This window comes from Salvelinus sp. IW2-2015, linkage group LG22 (assembly GCF_002910315.2).
Source record: "Salvelinus sp. IW2-2015 linkage group LG22, ASM291031v2, whole genome shotgun sequence".
In the NCBI taxonomy this organism is placed as follows: Eukaryota; Metazoa; Chordata; class Actinopteri; order Salmoniformes; family Salmonidae; genus Salvelinus; species Salvelinus sp. IW2-2015.
Window position 1 is genome coordinate 28,646,833 of NC_036862.1, and position 17,297 is coordinate 28,664,129.

General features: G+C 44.4%; 2 protein-coding genes across 4 annotated transcripts in view; one reads left to right on the plus strand and one right to left on the minus strand.

The window, feature by feature from the left end:
- LOC111982813 (ATP-sensitive inward rectifier potassium channel 1-like) overlaps positions 1 to 2,194 on the minus strand; it is an 11,029-nt gene extending 8,835 nt beyond the window's left edge. Inside the window, exon 1 of the mRNA XM_024014420.2 lies at positions 2,081 to 2,194. The gene's annotated coding sequence lies outside the window, so the exon portion shown is untranslated. The remainder of the gene's footprint in view (positions 1 to 2,080) is intronic.
- The window catches only part of LOC111982811 (Friend leukemia integration 1 transcription factor), a 146,807-nt gene that overhangs the window by 82,321 nt on the left and 47,189 nt on the right, over positions 1 to 17,297 (plus strand). The window lies entirely within an intron of this gene.

The window sequence follows — 17,297 nt, forward strand, 5'->3', positions numbered from 1 at the left end:
AGATGATCATCTGATGATTTATCACTCCAGTGTTAATCTGCTAAATGTAATTATTCGATTTATTGCCTACCTCATGCCTTTTGCACACATTGTATATAGATTCTCTTTTTTTCTACCATGTTATTGACTTGTTTATTGTTTACCATGTGTAACTCTGTGTTGTCTGTTCACACTGCTATGCTTTATCTTGGCCAGGTCGCAGTTGCAAATGAGAACTTGTTCTCAACTAGCCTACCTGGTTAAATAAAGGTGAAATAAAAAATAAATAAATAAAAATGAGCAGGAAAATTATGTGGATATATTGAAGCAACATCTCAAGACATCCGTCAGGAAGTTAAAGCTTGGTCGAAATGGGTCTTCCAAATGGACAATGACCCCAAGCATACTTCCAAAGTTGTCAAGGTATTGGAGTCAAGGTATTGGAGTGGCCATCACAAAGCCCTGACCACAGTCCTATAGAAAATGTGTGGGCAGAACTGAAAAAGTGTGTGCGAGCAAGGAGGCCTACAAACATGTCTCAGTTACACCAGCTCTGTCAGGAGAAATAGGCCAAAATTCACCTAACTTATTGTGGGAAGCTTGAGGAAGGCTACCCGAAATGTTTGACCCAAGTTTAAAAAAAATTAAGACAATGCTACAAAATACTAATTGAGTGTATGTAAACTTCTGACCCACTGGGAATGTGATGAAAGAAATAAAAGCTGAAATAAATCATTCTCTCTACTATTATTCTGACATTTCACATTCTTAAAATAAAGTGGTGATCCTAACTGACCTAAGACAGGGAATTTTTACTTGGATTAAATGCCAGGAATTGTGAAAAACTGAGTTTAAATGTATTTGGCTAAGGTGTATGTAAACTTCCAACTTCAATTGTAGCTGCATATAAACTGGCACTTTCATAGTAATCACTGGTAGGGTATAGCACAGAAGTATTTGATGGATGACCCCTGGCAATATGAAAGGCATAGGAGTTTTCTGAATAAATCGGTCCTGTCCTGCTGCCAAGTTAGGCCAAATACTGATTTGGGTGGTGGTGCGCTTGTTAGGGAGTGTTGTGTACAAAATGACCAGTGCCGTAAGCTCGTGCGTTTGTTTCTACGCTCAAAGCTTTGAAACATCCTGTATTGTATTTCACAAACTAAAACCCGATAATCACACACCATGCTTTGTTGTGAAGCTTTTCTTGTTTGGGTCTCACAAAGCCCTTTACCACTAATCATTATTTATTCCCCATTGTTACTATAACGTGATGTAATGAATGCTGAGCTCATTTTAGGTTTACTTTGATACGATGCTTGGCTGATGCTTTTCAATATTACTCTTTTGAATAGTGATGCTTTTATTAGTATTGTATGGTTCAGTTGTCATTGTCAGTAATAACTCTTCAACAAGGAATGATTTCCTCAAGGAAATCTTATAATACTTTATTTAGGCGTATTACACACTGTTCTGCAACCAATGCCAAGGTAATAGGGACCATTTCCACCCTTGTAATCATCAGTTTTTGATTAATTGCAATGTTATGACTACACTTATTCAGATTTTAATGTTTGAGCCAATTAGATACTTCACTCAATATTTACACTGATAAATGTAAACACATGTTTTATACTTTGCTTCTACAATGAGAGGTCAGAATTTTACCATTATTTAACCTTTGTGAGAAAGACTGTGGCTACTGTAAATATCTCAAATAACAATAACAATAAAAATATATATATTTTCCCAAGACCATTTCCTTTTAATGTTAAGATCCTCAACAATTTACAAGACGACAAACTAACCTATACATATACCTGCACACAAAGTTAGGAGTGGAGTCAGATCAGTCATACTACATACAATATGCTTACTGGCAGACATGCCACTTTCACTCATAGTATTTTGGGAAGCAGCGCTTCTTGGAAGGAAGAAGAATATTAGCGGAATGCCGATTTAAAAATATATGCATCACATATTTGTAGGAGAGAGTAGCTCTAACACGACAAGCTCACCCTAGGCTCAAAGTGGGTGCATTTAAACATGATAGATATCATTATTACACTGTTGTTATAACAAGAGAATACCAAGTACTCACTGGATGATAATGGTCCAACTACAGAAGATGAGCTCCTCACTCAAACTGAGTTTTCCTGTGAGTGTGGAAACTGTGTTGCACCCTGGATCACCTCTGTCTCTCTCTCTCAGCCAGTCTCTGATGGTGTGCCCTCTGAACTGTGGTGTCTCAGTGCTACAGCTGTGTGTGCTTTTATAAAGCCTTGTACTGATGGGATTGGAATCACTTCAGGTGATGTTTACACACACACAAACATGAAGTAGGCTACCCATACAGCCCTCCAGCAGGGCTATTGAGTGTGCATGTGTTTAGCCCACACGACGCTGGTTCCCACGTCCAGCCTGACTACCCCCTGCTACACCACCCGTGTCTGGGGCAGGGCTCTCAATGTTTAGATCAAGAGGAAGCTGTGTGCCACTGTTTACTGTACACACACATACACAATCACACACAATGGGGAAAATAAAGATCTTGAATCGAGGGACAGATTTTCTGATAAGACGTGTGACATAGGATTTGAGTTGTATCTGCTATTGAATTGTCAACCTGAGTCAAACAGTGATGCTCCATTTATGATGCACAGTCGCACAGTCCCAATTCCCCTGATCTACCTGTAGCTCACAGCTCCCGAAGTGCTGTGACTTGCACTTTCTCCTTTTCTTATTCACAGATTACTGTAATATTTCTAAGGCCTGGTGAGCTCATCCCCATTGTGAATGAAAAGTAAGCCTAGCAACATGCATAGGTTAGACTGACACAGAGAAAGGAGATGAAAGAAAGAGACCATGTCCTAGATCAGATAGCAGATAGCTCTCTTGGGTAAGACTGGTATTATCTTTATTCATGATCGTGGAGGATATGTGTGAATGCGTGGGGTAGGGAGTAGACGTGGTGTGAATTGCTGTTTGTGTTGTCTTTCACCTCGTATTGTTTCAAGGAAAAAGTGGCGTTTTTATCTTCCAAGTCTACATGTCTGTTGAGACACAAGAAGGGATCATGGCTGACAAAAATTATTACTTAATCTTCCTAGGTATAATGGTTTCCACTAGTTACCACAGCCAAAAAGTCCAAATTGGCTATATCATAAAAATCGTAAAATTGAATTAAAACAAATATTAGCTTTTTGGTCTTCATTTCTGGTTAGCGTTAGGCATAAGGTTAGCGGTGAGGTTAAGGTTAGGTTTAGGTTCAAAATCACATTTTAATAAGAGAAATTAAGAGAAATTGAAGAAATAGGCGAGGTTTATGACTTTGTGGCTGGGGTAACTAGGGACAACCAGGTATTTTTTTTGTTTTGTTTATTAAATCGTCCATTTAAAAAAACAAGCACAACTAAAACTTGAAAAAGCCATACATGCACATTAGTCAAATCATTGAGGATAACACACAATAAACTCTGGGACTTATTTACATTGTGGTCCTCTTAAGACAAGATCAAACACAGTTGCACACAGTATGACCTTGAAATAATAAAACATAAAAACAAAGAAGAAGAACATCTATCTCATCACTGCAGTTACATCGTAGGGTACATTCACTTGGGCACAGAAGACATCAAACAGTTTGGTACTTTATTTTTAAAGCTGCCCAGAGAGGAAGTTGTTTTTATGGGCAGAGGCAACTCATTCCACTCTGAGGCTCCAGTACACAAGAAAGTACCTTTCCCAGCATTACTCCTGAAACTGTATAAGCTATAATGCTTTATTACCTGTTATAAGCATGTATGAGTCAGCATTATCTTGATATAAGGTTAATACATGACCAAAAGTATGTGGACACCTGCTCGTCGAACATCTCGTTCCAAAATCATGCGCATTAATAGGGATTTGGTCCCCCCTTTGCTGCTATAACAGCCTCCACTCTTCTGGAAAGGCTTTCCACTATATGTTGGAACATTGCTGCGGGGACCACAAGAGCATTAGTGAGGTCAGGCACTGATGTTGGGCGATTAGGCCTGGCTCGCAGTCAGCGTTTCAATTCATCCCAAAGGTCAGGGCTCTGTGCAGGCCAGTCAAATTCTTCCACACTGATCTCGACAAACCATTTCTGTATGGACCTCGCGTTGTGCACTGGGGCCTTGTCATGCTGAAACAGGAAAGGGCCTTCCCCAAACTGTTGCCACAAAGTTGGAAGCACAGAATCATCTAGAATGTCATTGTATGCTGTACATTTCCCTTCACTGGAACTAAGGGGCCTAGCCCAAACCACGAAAAACAGCCCCAGACCATTATTCCTCCTCCACCAAACTTTACAGTTGGCACTATGCATTCGGGCAGGGAGCGTTCTCCTGGCATCCGCCAAACCAAGATTAATCTGTCGGACTGCCAGATGGTGAAGCGTGATTCATCACTCCAGAGAACGCGTTTCCACTGCTCCAGAGTCCAATGGCGGCGAGCATTACACCACTCCTGCCGGCACTTGGCATTGCGCATAGGGAATCTTAGGCTGGTGTGCGGCTGTTCGGCCACGGAAACCCATTTCATGATACTCCCGAAGAATAGTTATTGTACTGATGTTGCTTACAGAGGCAGTTTGGAACTCGGTAGTAAGTGTTGCAACCGAGGACAGACGATTTTTATGCGCTACGCGATTTAACACTCGGCTGTCCCATTTTGCAATATCACTCAATCAATTAGATTTCCAGCTCTTTTTCATGGAATGTTTAGAAGTTTTAGTCGGAAAATCAGGTCAGAGGAAGTCCACAAAGACTTGCAATTAATTCCAGTTGGATGATAATTTAGGATTCTTCATACGAAATTATTTTCTTTTAATTTATGATTAAAAAAATCTGTTGTCTCACATGATGGTTTTCAGCAAGGGGTCCATTTTTCTACAGGGAAGCTTTCTGCAGAGTCATCATATTGAGGGACATTCATATTCCTCAAACATCCGTCTGCCCCGCAGAGTCTCTGGCAGAAATGGTAGGCTGCTACGCTCTCAAATGTCTGACATGGAAAATTGGGTCGTACTCAAAAATGATTGGCTGCTTTTGATCACACAAATAGTCCTTCAAAATGATTTGTTTGGCATGTAGCTGCCTCATTGTCTGTATGCATCGGTGCTCACCTTTAGCTGACAGATGAGAAACATGTAAACATTCAGAGAAGCAAGCTTTTATCAATATGATTGTAGGACAGGGGCATACTGTTGTGATATCTTTGTGTGGATGAGGTGGGTGAGGCTGTACATGTCAATGGTACTGTTCCAGTTAGACCTTGATGTGGCTTGCAGGCTTTCCTCAAACACACCGTGGCTGCAGGTTACCATGCTGGCATCTAACAAGAGCAGGTATAGACTCTCAGCGTCACGTGAAGGTGTGGGTGTGTGCGTGCGCGTCTCTTCCTCCCTTGTCTTGCATTACCTAGCTCATGTCCTCCCCTTGCACGTCCTCCCCTCCAAAGACTTCATGACGATTAAGCAGCCGTCTAGCTTGAAGAAAGTAATTACACTGAAGTGAAAGAAAAGGCCTAAATTAAATCTGAGCCTATGAAAAGATGAAAATCTATTATTTTCTCGAGCGGCCTTTCTCATCCTGTTCTGTTCTGTAAGGGGTGCAGTGGCGTGTGTTATGGTATGAGTGCCAATGTAATTTCTTACAGATGTAGGATCTTAATTTGATCACCCTGCTGCAGGAAAACTTGTCGTTTTTTAGGTTTAAAAAGCCTTCTGAAGTTTGTGATTCCCACTGTCTGACTTGATTTTCAATTACAAAAAATTTATCTACCCCTAAAAAGAAATCCATTAATAATTATAATCCACAAAACAATTCACATTTCCTGTTGCTGTAGGATTATTTTCCTGCTGTAGCAAACAGGCTCAAATTAAGATCCTACATCTGTAGAATGTTATGTGGCACTAAGAGGTGGAAAGAGCACCATTTGTAAGAGAGAACATTAAGTTAAAGCCCGCTGCAAGCTCTTTCTATTGTCCCCCCTGTCTGGTTTAGTTTCGCCACGTCTGCTGTTGTAGATAACACCGCACCATAGTTAGTTCCCGTTTTATTTACAATTACAGGTACAGTCCTATACATTTAAGCTTCCATTTCTGGTTGTTGTGATATAATAGAAACATTGTATGACCACCTTATCCCACTGCTGAACATTTCCTTTCAGCCTGTGTTATTTTTCTCTGTCAGCACTTCACTCCCCTACCTTCACTCCCCTACCACAACACGAGGCTGATTGGGGTCAGAATGAGCCTACAAAGTGGACGTACTGATCCTTCTAACCCCGCCAGGCCTCTCTGAGAACCACTGGGCTGGTCAGCTTGATGAGGTATTACTATCAGACATTGGTGCCAATCCAACACTGTTCCACTTCCAGAGACCAAACACCGACTGGAGTGTTTTTTTCCCTCTGAGCATGACAGGACCTCCCAGCAGACAACATGAACATTTGTATAGACAACACTGTTACAAGAGATGGCTTACAACAAGCCTAAGTCTCCAGCCCAGCCAACAGCCACAGCCTGTCCTGTTGTAGTTATTCACCTCTACAACAACAGTGCAGCGATACTTACACACTGTACATTCACACAGAGAACTGCAGCAGTCAGGGCAATTCTTCAATGGTTTACTGCTACTGCTTCTCTCCACACAGTGTCAGTGTGTCGGGGCTGTGCTTCCCACGCACAACACACCATTGTGTGCAAGTGGTCTAGTCTTCCAGTCGAGTGCATCCTTGCTTCCATGATTTTAAGTTGAAATCCAAACCTCTTCCAGAGAAATTGTTGCAGTTCTCTCAGTTGAAATATTGTGCTTGATAGGAGGTAGAACGTTGGAGAATCTAACCAGTACTTCAAAAACATTGACAATCTTTTTAACTGCGGTGTCACAGATCAATTGTTCAGTGGTCCTGGAATATTAACTTTTATCTCCCCGTTTGATTTATTTAAGAGCCCCATAGAGGAACTGAAAATGTCCTAAACAATAGGATCAAACCGCATGACATGAGCTTGAGTAGATCTAGATGAGTAATGTATCCACATAAAAGAAATACGTCCACACACCATAGAATAATTCAGAATTTAAACACTAATAGAAGTTCTCTTTTTTAATAAATGAGTTAGTGCATCAAACATGTGTACCTGTACTGAACAAAAATATAAACTCAAAATGCAGCAATTTCAATGATTTTACTAAGTCACAGTTCATATAAGAAAAACGGTCAATTGAAAAATATTCATAGGCCCTAATCTATGGATTTCACATGACTGGGAATACAGATACTGTATGTACCTGCTGGTAACAGAAGAAAAAAATAATTAAGTAGGGGCGTGGATCAGAAAACCAGTCCGTATCTGGTGTGACCACCATTTGCATCATGCAGCGCGACACATCTCCTTCTCATAGAGTTGATCAGGCTGTTGATTGTGGCCTGTAGAATGTTGTCCCACTCCTCTTCAATGGCTGTGCCAAGTTGCTGGATATTTACAGGAAATGGAACATGCTGTCGTACACGTCGATCCAGAGCATCCCAAACATACTCAGTGAGTGAGATGTCTGGTAAGTATACAGGCCATGGAAGAACTGGGACATTTCAGCTTCCAGGAATTGTGTACAGATCTTTGCGATATGGGGACGTGCATTATCATGCTGAAATATGAGGTGATGGAGGCAGATGAATGGCATGAAAATGAACCTCGGGATCTCGTCACTGTATCTCTGTGCATTCAAATTGCAAACCGCTCTCCTACACGATCCCATACACGTGCTGACAAAACTGCACATTTTAGAGTGCCATTTTTATGTCCCCTGCACAAGGTGCATCTGTATAATGATCATGCTGTTTAATCAGCTTCTTAATATACCAAACCTGTCAGGTGAATGGATTATCTTGGCAAAGGAGAAATGCTCACTAACAGGGATGTAACCAAAGAAAAACAAGCTTTTTGTGCGTATGGAACATTTCTGGGATATTTTATTTCAGCTCATGAAACATGGGAGCAACACACCATGTTGCATTGATATTGTTGCTCAGTGTATATTGATGGTTGTCTGGTAAATGGATGGTCTAATGATCTACACGATCTGAATGCCAAAATGTTTGCTTTGCTGACAAGGTGATTTATTGAAGTTAAACAAATCGGTCCCAGCACAGACGATAAATTAATCATTTAATCATTTTCTGGCGCCAATTGATATGCTTCATTATGAATATATCATTACCATGCTATTCATGTTGGCCCTCTCTGCTTAATATGAAAATGATAATTTAGTGAAAATGATAAATATTGTAGACATTAACGCAGGGACTGTACCTTAAAAGCAGTTAAAACCTGCTGCACGATTTAGTTAGCCAACAAGGCAGAGTGATTATGGAATACTATTTCGATTTTTTAAGCAATCCCTCCCTCCCTTACTCTGTAGTCCTGTTTCTTCCATGATGAGGAGTTTATTATTGGTGTAAGTCCTTGGCTCGCTCTGATTTCCCTGCTCTGCTCCTGCCTGGTCCTCCTGCCTGGTCCTCCTGCCTGATCCTCCTGCCTGGTCCTTCTGCCTGTTCCCCCCGCCTGGTCCTTCTTGTTCTTGGGAGCTGTTAACACTTCAGTTCATTGAGGTGTCAATCAAACAATGAACTCTGGTGACATTACGGCAGGGGAATGTAAATGAGGGAGGGAGGGAGGGAGGCCATGGGCAGGGAGGTGAGGTGTGCGAAGGGGCCAGGAGGAGGGAGGGAGGTGACGTGCTGAGGCAGTCGAGGGAGGGATGAGAAGAGAGAGAGGAAGGAGGAAGGAGGAAGGAAGGCTATAAGGGAGGAAGGAAGGAAGGAAGGAAAGAAGGGAAGGAAGGAAGGAAGGGGAGGAAAGGAAGGAAGGAAGGAAGGAAGGAAGAGAGGAAGGAAGAGAAGGAAGAAAGGAAGGAAGGAAGGAAAGGAAGGAAGGGGGAAGGAAGGAAGGAGGATAAATGACTCACTCATTCAGAATTTTGTGCCTCCTCCTAAGTCTGGGTAACTAACATTTTCCAAGGACACATCCATCAACCCTGTGGCCCAACTCCCCATCAGTCCATGGTAAATGAGGACAAGGCTTGTGTAAAGGGTCAGACAGATGGTCGCTGGTTGTGAAGGAGATGTTGTGAAGGACATGTTTGTACTGTATTTTCCTATTTATTATTAGGATCCAATGTAGCTAACAAATAAGTGCAACTCAATTGTCACCCAGAATAACATTTACCTAATACCACCTACGGTCTCGTGGAGCGCTTGGGGAACACCGTCAGTCGACTATCTCTGAACTACGCAGTGCTCCATAATCCACTCACTCTCAATTCTTCTCCTCGCTATGCACCACTAATCCTGGTCGTCCTTCGCGTCTACTCTCCTAACCTCTCACACTCTTCGTAGCCCCTCAGTACGTCTCTCTCTCTCCGGGGTTCCTTTCTCCCCCGCGGCGAGCCGGATGATTTCTCTCATTTGCGCTATAATCCTGTAGTTTCTCTCTTCCATAGTCGGACTCTCAATATCCTCGCGATCCTCGTCCTTTCACTCCCTTCGCCTCCCCCCTCTTATCCTCCTCTCACGCCCCTCCTCCAATAGGTGTACGCACCGGTAGTCACTCGACCAGGTTACACTCCTCCATTTCGTTTATCAAAATTATGTCTCTATCTTATCTTCTTCGTCCCTCGTCTCCCGGAGAGAGGTAACAGCTGCGGTCTGTTTATCATCCTTCCCTTCTTCCACCTTATCTCGTATATGTCCACCATGCATGGCCCACCTCCACCCAGGCTTTATTAATGCAGTTGAGAGCACCAAACGGAGGCCATTGGTTGGTCCCTTCCAAATTACATTTTTACATTTAGCAGACCTCTTAATCCACCAGCTACTCAACAGTAGCAATTAGGGTTAATCACAGATCCTTTCACATAGACGGCTTGCGGCTCAAACCAGCACTCTCTTTCGCTTTAACTGGCCATGCTCACCATCGCCACTGTCACCTTCCCCTCATTGATGGTACGGGCATCTTGTTAAACGGAAGGGTATTTGCTGCTTGTGCTCCGTTCATCCTGCCTCTATGCCATGTACCAAACATAACTGTGTGGTTCCTCTGCCTATATTACAATGTATCAGCCCTTGCCTGTGCCTCCCTTCTCAATATCAGTCCTCAGATGCCCTTCTTGTGAGAAATGGCGTCCTCAAGGCCCCCCTGTGCGGGTCTGGTCCCTACAGCTGTGGTGTGTATGTGTTGTGGGCAGGTTTTTGTCAGCCCGAGACGGGACTTGTGGAAACGCTGTTCGATTGTGGGATGCTGAGGCCTCTCCTCAGCAGCTAGTCAGATCATACATGGGGGTAGATTAATGTCAGGGCTACTAGTACTAACCCTCCTTCCCTTTCCAGCCGTCAATTCTTGGGATCGGACACACCGGACGGGCGGCGCTGGCGCTTGCCTGCTCAGGGCCCACCCAAGGGAGGGACGACATCGAGAAGCAAGCTGGTCTCGTTCTCCTCTCTCTCCAGTTCTTCTCTCCTTCCCCGCGGAGCGGCAGCAGTCTGCCCAACTAGCCTGGCCAGGGATGATGGTTTGCGACACGCATTTTCTTCTCCTGACTAGGCCCATGAAGGAATTGTGTCTCCTCTTCCTTTCTCTCATTTCTTCTTTTTCTCTCATACTCTTTCTCTCTCTTCTCTTTTCTCTCACTCTCCTCTCTACTCTGCTCTTTCTCCTCCTCCTCGTTCACTTTCTTCTGCTTCCTCTATTTCTCCCCCTCTCCTCTCTTTCTCTCTGCTTCTCTTTCTCCTCTCTCCTCTTGTCTCTCTGCTCCTCTTTCCTCCTGCTCTCCTCTTGCTCCTTGCTCTCCTTCTCCTCTCTCCTCTCTCTCTCTTCTCCTCTCTCTCTTCATATTCTCTTTCTCCCCATCTGCTCTCATGTCTCTCTCTCTCCCTCTATTCCTTTCCTCTCTGCTCTCTTATCTCCACCTCTCCTTCTTTCACTCATGTCTCTTTTTCTCGCCCCTCTCCTCTCTTTCTCTGTTTTGCTCTTTTATCTCCTCTCTCTCCTTCATCTCTCTCTCGATCCTCTTTTTTCCTCTCTTTTTCTCTCTCACCCTCTCGTTCTCTTCTCTCTCCTATCGTTTTCTTCCCCGTGTCCTCTTTTCTTCATCGTTTCATACTCCCACTCTACTCTCCTCTCCTCTCTACTCTCTTCTCTCCTCTCTTTTTGAGCATCCATGATTGTAGATATGGGGATCATAAACTCGATTCAGGCTGCGGGCGATATTTTTCTTGAGAGCGCGTCTTTATGGTCTCGAGGGCTCGGCAACTTAATTTCTTACTACAGTATTGTGGGACTTTCTTAATTCTGTACCGCAAGAAGGTTAAATATTGTCTTTGGATCCCACGGAGGACCAGTTTGTTCGGCATCCTGGTGTATGCACCTACTCATTCAGACTACTATTCATGTACCAAAAACACTGGTAACATCAAAGTCTTTCTGCCCTTGTAGCGAGTGTAGTACCTAGCAGTAGTAGTACGTATAAAACTAGGTTTTTTCAGACAATTTTTATATAGTCTACCCATATCTTCTCGCATACTTGATTGTCAGTGATGATCGTGTTATTCCAGCTACTCGCTACTTGCTGTACTCCCTTGTCTCCGGGCTTACTACCTGTTGATGGCTCACTAAACCAAACACGCAAACAGGCGATCAGCGTGTTGTGTGCAGCACAGTTCTCTGTGTCCATTCTTAAAAAGACAGAGAGACTCTGGTTAGAGGGGTCCCTGTGTGCTGAACTCTCAAAGAAATACATGGGACATTAGGGAGAGAATGCAAGACATTATGTGTACATATGGAGGATTTGGTGATGGGTCTAACTTGGGCTTTTACTCTTCTTACAAACAATCCTTAAAATTAATTCAGATTGAGAGTACCATCATATACCATATTCTCAGATGACATAACTTTTCGCCCAATAATTTTCCATGAAAACTCATTTATGGAAACCCCTCTGGTTCTTAGGGCTATAATTTCTGAATTAACGCAATGAGGTTCGTGGAAGCTGTATGTTATACCCTGGTAACCTTTTACCGGGATGTACATCAGGTACACGAAAGCGTTGAGTCTGTCTGTACACAAAGAGTCCCACGGTGTATGAGGTTTCGGAAGTGTTTCACTCTACAAACTCACAACCACATGATAACTTTAATAGCCCAAGTGCGTTCCATAGTTGTGGAGCTTGGGTGCCTTCGCCTGGACTTGAACAACCTATCCTGCCCAAAATTTGCCCATTTTCTCTCCACTAATGGTGTAAGGTTTAGAGTTACGGGGAAGGAGAAAACTGATCCTAGATATCTGTACCAAGTGTAAAAACTGTACCCCAGAGCCCAAGTGTAGTCTGGATGTTGTGATCACTGTGTGACTTCGACTGAAGAGTTTGTCGTTGTGTTTCCAGGTTCCACATTCTGCCCAAGACAGACAGCTAGGGTTTGCCTAGTGATCATTGCACTACTGATCAGGATGAAGCACTAAGTCCTCAGGGCACTGCTGCCTATTCATCGATTTGGGGAATGACAGTGCTGGATGTGATCAGTCTTGCCTCATACATTTTTAAAAGAGACGATGAGCAGAGAGCTACTCGTTCTCAATAGCTGGTCCAGGGCGTTGGCTGCGTTCGATGACTACATATGCCTCTGGACGCAAAGAGCTACTCTGCTCTCACAATCCATCCAGTGGCCTGTTTTACAACATGAGTCTTTTATTATCTGTTTGTGTCTATTCAACTTATTTCTGTCCTTCAGTTATCTTCACGTCTAAATCATAGATATATAGCCTAACTGGTTTGCAATGGTCTAGTACTCTATTTGTAGTGATGTGTTGATGTGTGTGTGTGTGTGTGTGTGTGGTGTGTGTGTGTGGGGTGTGTGTGTGTGTGTGTGTGTGTGTGTGTGTGTGGTGTGTGTTGTGTTGCAGCTGTTGGTGGTGAGACGAGAGCCTGGTGTGGCGGGCGCAAGTAACAGTGTTCTGTTGGAACTCTTGTCGACACGTTGGTGTGACATTGGTACTTCCACCAGTCTCCTTATTTTTTGACACGTTGAATTGGCAAGCTAGCTAGCTGTTTACTCCATCTCTCTCCCGGCATGTTTTTCTCGAGCAGGAATAGTAGTGCATGTCAGCATGGCAGCTGCCTGTTCAGATGTGCACCCGCTTGGTAGCTGCAACATTATCAGACCTCTATAGACACTGAGATACTATCTTGTAGCAAACCAATTTATCAGTGCTTCTCTTTCTCACCTCGCTCCTTTCCCCCTCTTGATATATCTTTTCCTATTGTGGTTATCCCAGCGTTTGTGCTGTCAGGGAGAAACAAGACGCGGCCCAGGTAAGCCGATCTTATCTGCTTGCAGAGCTGACGATTGTGCGTGGGAGGGGGCCTGCAGTAGCAGTAGGCGCCGGGTAAGACTTTGATGTGCGATGGAGCTCTGCGGCGTCCATCAACTCTTGCCCTCCCCATAGCCCTAGTCATGTGTTCCCAGCCTGTGTACTCCAACATTCCAGACAATCTCTCCTCGCTGCTCTCTCTCTCTCTAACGTTATTTTTTCCTCTGTACCTCTTTCACAGCCTCTTTGTTGTTACGATTCCCCATTTGATTTCTGGATTTCTCGCTGTTAACTGGGCAAGTTTGTACTCGGCGATGTGAGTCAACGGCTTTTGATTATCGGGGCTGTGGTGTACCGGGAATTTCAGTGGGTGGTTTCTGGCGCAAGGGTGTGATGTGCTGCAGCCTAGTTTCCTCACCAGCTCATTAAAGTAGCCTGGGCTTGGGGGCTGGGTCTGTAGGCTGGGTCCTGAGGGCTAGGGGCTGGGGTCTGAGGGCTGGGTTGAGGGCTGGGTCTGAGGGCTGGTCTGAGGGCTGGGTCTGAGGGCTGGGTCTGAGGGCTGGTCCTGAGGCTGGGTTCTGAGTCGTTGAGGGCTGGGTCTAAAGGGCTGGGCTTCGAGGGCTGGGTCTAAGGGCTGGGTCTGAGGGCTGGGCTCTGAAGAGCTTGGGTCTGAGGCTGGGATCCCTGAGGGCTGGGTCTTAGGACTGGGTTGAGGGCTGAGGCTGGGTTAAGGGGCTGGGGTCTGGAGGGCTGGGTCTGAAGGGCTGGGTCTTGAGGGTGGGTCCTGAGGGCTAGGGGCTCGGCGTCCTCAGGGCTGGGTCTCAAGGGGCTGGGTCTAGGGGCTTTGGGCTCTTGTGGGCTGGGTTGAGGGCTGGTGTCTGAGGGCTGGTCCTGAGGGCTAGGGCTGGGTCTAAGGGCTGGGCCATATCAATTAATTTTATTAATTTCAAATGGTTTTTTCGTGATAATTCCCAGTGCGGTATCGCAAGAATCCAGGTTTATGTTCGCTTGCTTCTCAGGTGTTGTATTTTATGGTCTCATCTCTTCACTCCTTGGTGGCTGTGTTCGCACCTTCCCATCTTACATTCCAAGTATCTGTATATAATGTTTGAGATGGCACGTCTCCGCCTAGACATGTGGAGAGTGTCGCAGCATCAAGGCGGGAAAAGCAAGGCACAAGCCTTAGGGTAAATATGCCCTATAGAAACGCATTGGCCTTATTTTGGCACGATTTTACGCGAGAGCTTTATAAACTCTCGCTGTTTGTTCCTCTTCCTCTATGGTTTACACACCAACCCTCCCCCTGCCTCTCACGTCCACAAAGTTGAAACGATCACATTTCCTCCTTCTGACAAGCAGGCTTCAACACCTTTCAACTGGCTATTTCATGTTGAGGTTTCTGTCCAACCAGACAAATTGGTCATAAGGACACAGAACAAGCATTGAGACAGTTATTTTACTGTACCTAAAGGAGATGTTCATTTTTCTAAGGATACCTGTTTTTATGTCTCACTCACTCCTCAAATTGCGTGGCAGAAAACGACAACTACAAAACGGCCAAGTGAAACATTGCTTCCGGAACACAAATGGCCAGTCTGTGTCCGCGCAGCATGTGGTCGGTAAGCCGTACCGTCTTACACACGCATTTGCGTGTAGTCCTGGCACCGTTACTCCCGCCTCTAGCCTAGCTATTTGGGTTGGTTATCCCTCTCATACTCGTTATCGTGCGTCTCTTCTGCTATAGCTCTGTGATCGCATTCTCGCTTGTAACGCTAGCAGCAATTGTGTACTCACGACAGTACGCAGCTATTCTGAGAGTGTTACATCCCACCGTCACCTGTCCTCAAAGCCCTTTAAGCGAAGGCATTGGCTGTTTCCTTACTATCCACACAGGCCGAGCAGCATTGGTGTGGTAGAGAATTCTGAGATATATGCATAGCAGCCATTGGTGTACAACGTCCAGTGCGACGCAATCTTGGTGTCAACGTATCCCCGGCTATCCGGTAGAATTATGGTCTCTCTCGTACCACGTAGCCGCTAGCATCAGCATTGGATAGTACCACCCCTCCACTCTCTCACGTCCTTAGCTGCCCATAATGCCACTCGGTGACCACGTACCTGCCTAGTCAGCGATTCTGTTCTTTACCATACGTCACCGCTTGCAGTCCAGTTGGGTGTATCCCTCAGCTACCCCTCAGCTTCACTCCTGCCATTTGCGCTGTTAAATCTCTCCTCTACGCGTCTAACCCGCTACGCGCATTAGTCTGTACTCCGACGTTTCCGCTAGCTGGCCGATTGGTATCCCTAGAGGGTCACCATACCCCTCGTACTCGCTAGATAGCCTATCTTCGGATGCTAGCTCTACAGTACCCTTGCTCAGCAGCATTGGAGCGTCCGCCTTACCTCCTCTTAGCTACCACGCTAGCTCCAGTCACTTGGTTGTACACCGTCTCACCGCTAGCAGCATTGGTTGGGTACCCACCTTACCAGCATAATGCGCATTGGTTCTCTTACCACGTACCGCTAAGCCAGAGTTGGGGCCTTCGTAATCCCTCGTAACGCTCAGCAGCATTTCGCCGTCACAACGACCGCTAGCGATTGGGTTGTTCAACCCACATACCGCTAGCAAGCATTTGGTCTCTTACCATCGCCCTATCCCGTACCGCTAGAGCATTGGTAGTACCTCAACGTACCTGCTGCAGCATTTCACCATAGACGTTCCTTACCTGTCTCTTCAGTCACTGTGTTTCTCTAATACACTGTTTCGCCAATTATATCGAGCATAAAAAATTTTCATATTAGCTCGATCACTCTGTGCCAACCCTCTTTGCGTTCTCTCATTCCTCGCAGAAATAAGGTCACGCGCCTAATCTTGATTTCTTCTCATCTACTGTCACATACAATCGTGAAGGCAGTTAAACTTGTCTCGTTCAATTCAAGCTTCAATTCGTCTGACTCATGAGAGACACGTATATGGCTTTGGCAGAGTGTGAAGACAATCACGCGAGCCTATTAGTTGGCGATAGGCTCATGGTTCAACCTTTGTTCACTGACTGCTAGAGTAAGCAATTAATTTGTTATCAACTGGCTACCTTGATATACAGATTAGCTGGCTAATGGGCTAAGCACTGGCTTGATAGATGGTTGATGAGGACACTGTGTTATTTTATCAACGAGCATTAACACGATCGCTCCATGTCTATCGACTAAAGTAAACGAGGATCATACTATTAAGTGAAGTGTAGCATGAAGTAACATGGTTCTGGTTAAATTTGTAAGCAAAAAAATGCATTTATCACATAAGAAAAAGCGGTAAACTATGGTGCTTGACATCAACACAATTCAATTACTTATGTGGTGGGTCCTTATTGTTATGGAATTGGCTTATATTTAAGCCTAAGTATAACTCACACGCCTTGAATTAATACACATCGATTATCACCATAAGACTAGTTTACACCATGAGTTTATGAAATGCGGTGTTCATCTTGACCTTGTTAAACTGAACAACAACACTTATTTAGGCAAATTCTATTTCATCAACTATTCATTTATCATTCACTAGAGTCATATCGAGCCCACTTCAACACTATCTTTCCAACAATGTTAGTATAAAACACATTGCCGCCTGGTTTTCTGAAGTGGATTTAATGTATTTGTTTATCGTCATAAAAATTTCACGACAATTCCCCCATTATTGACAAGCGAAACCCAGGTTTTCACATAGAAAAGTGCAAATGTATTAAAAGGATGAAAAAGAATACCTTATTTCTCACAACCACACTCACGAGATACAATAAGTCATTCCTTCAGGACCCTTTGCTAGGCCCGAACACCCGAATTGCCTCATGCGTGCATCTGGTTTCCGTTGATCATCACATTGAGATGTTTTTCAACTTGAGTTGGAGTCCCACTTGTGAAAGGCTCA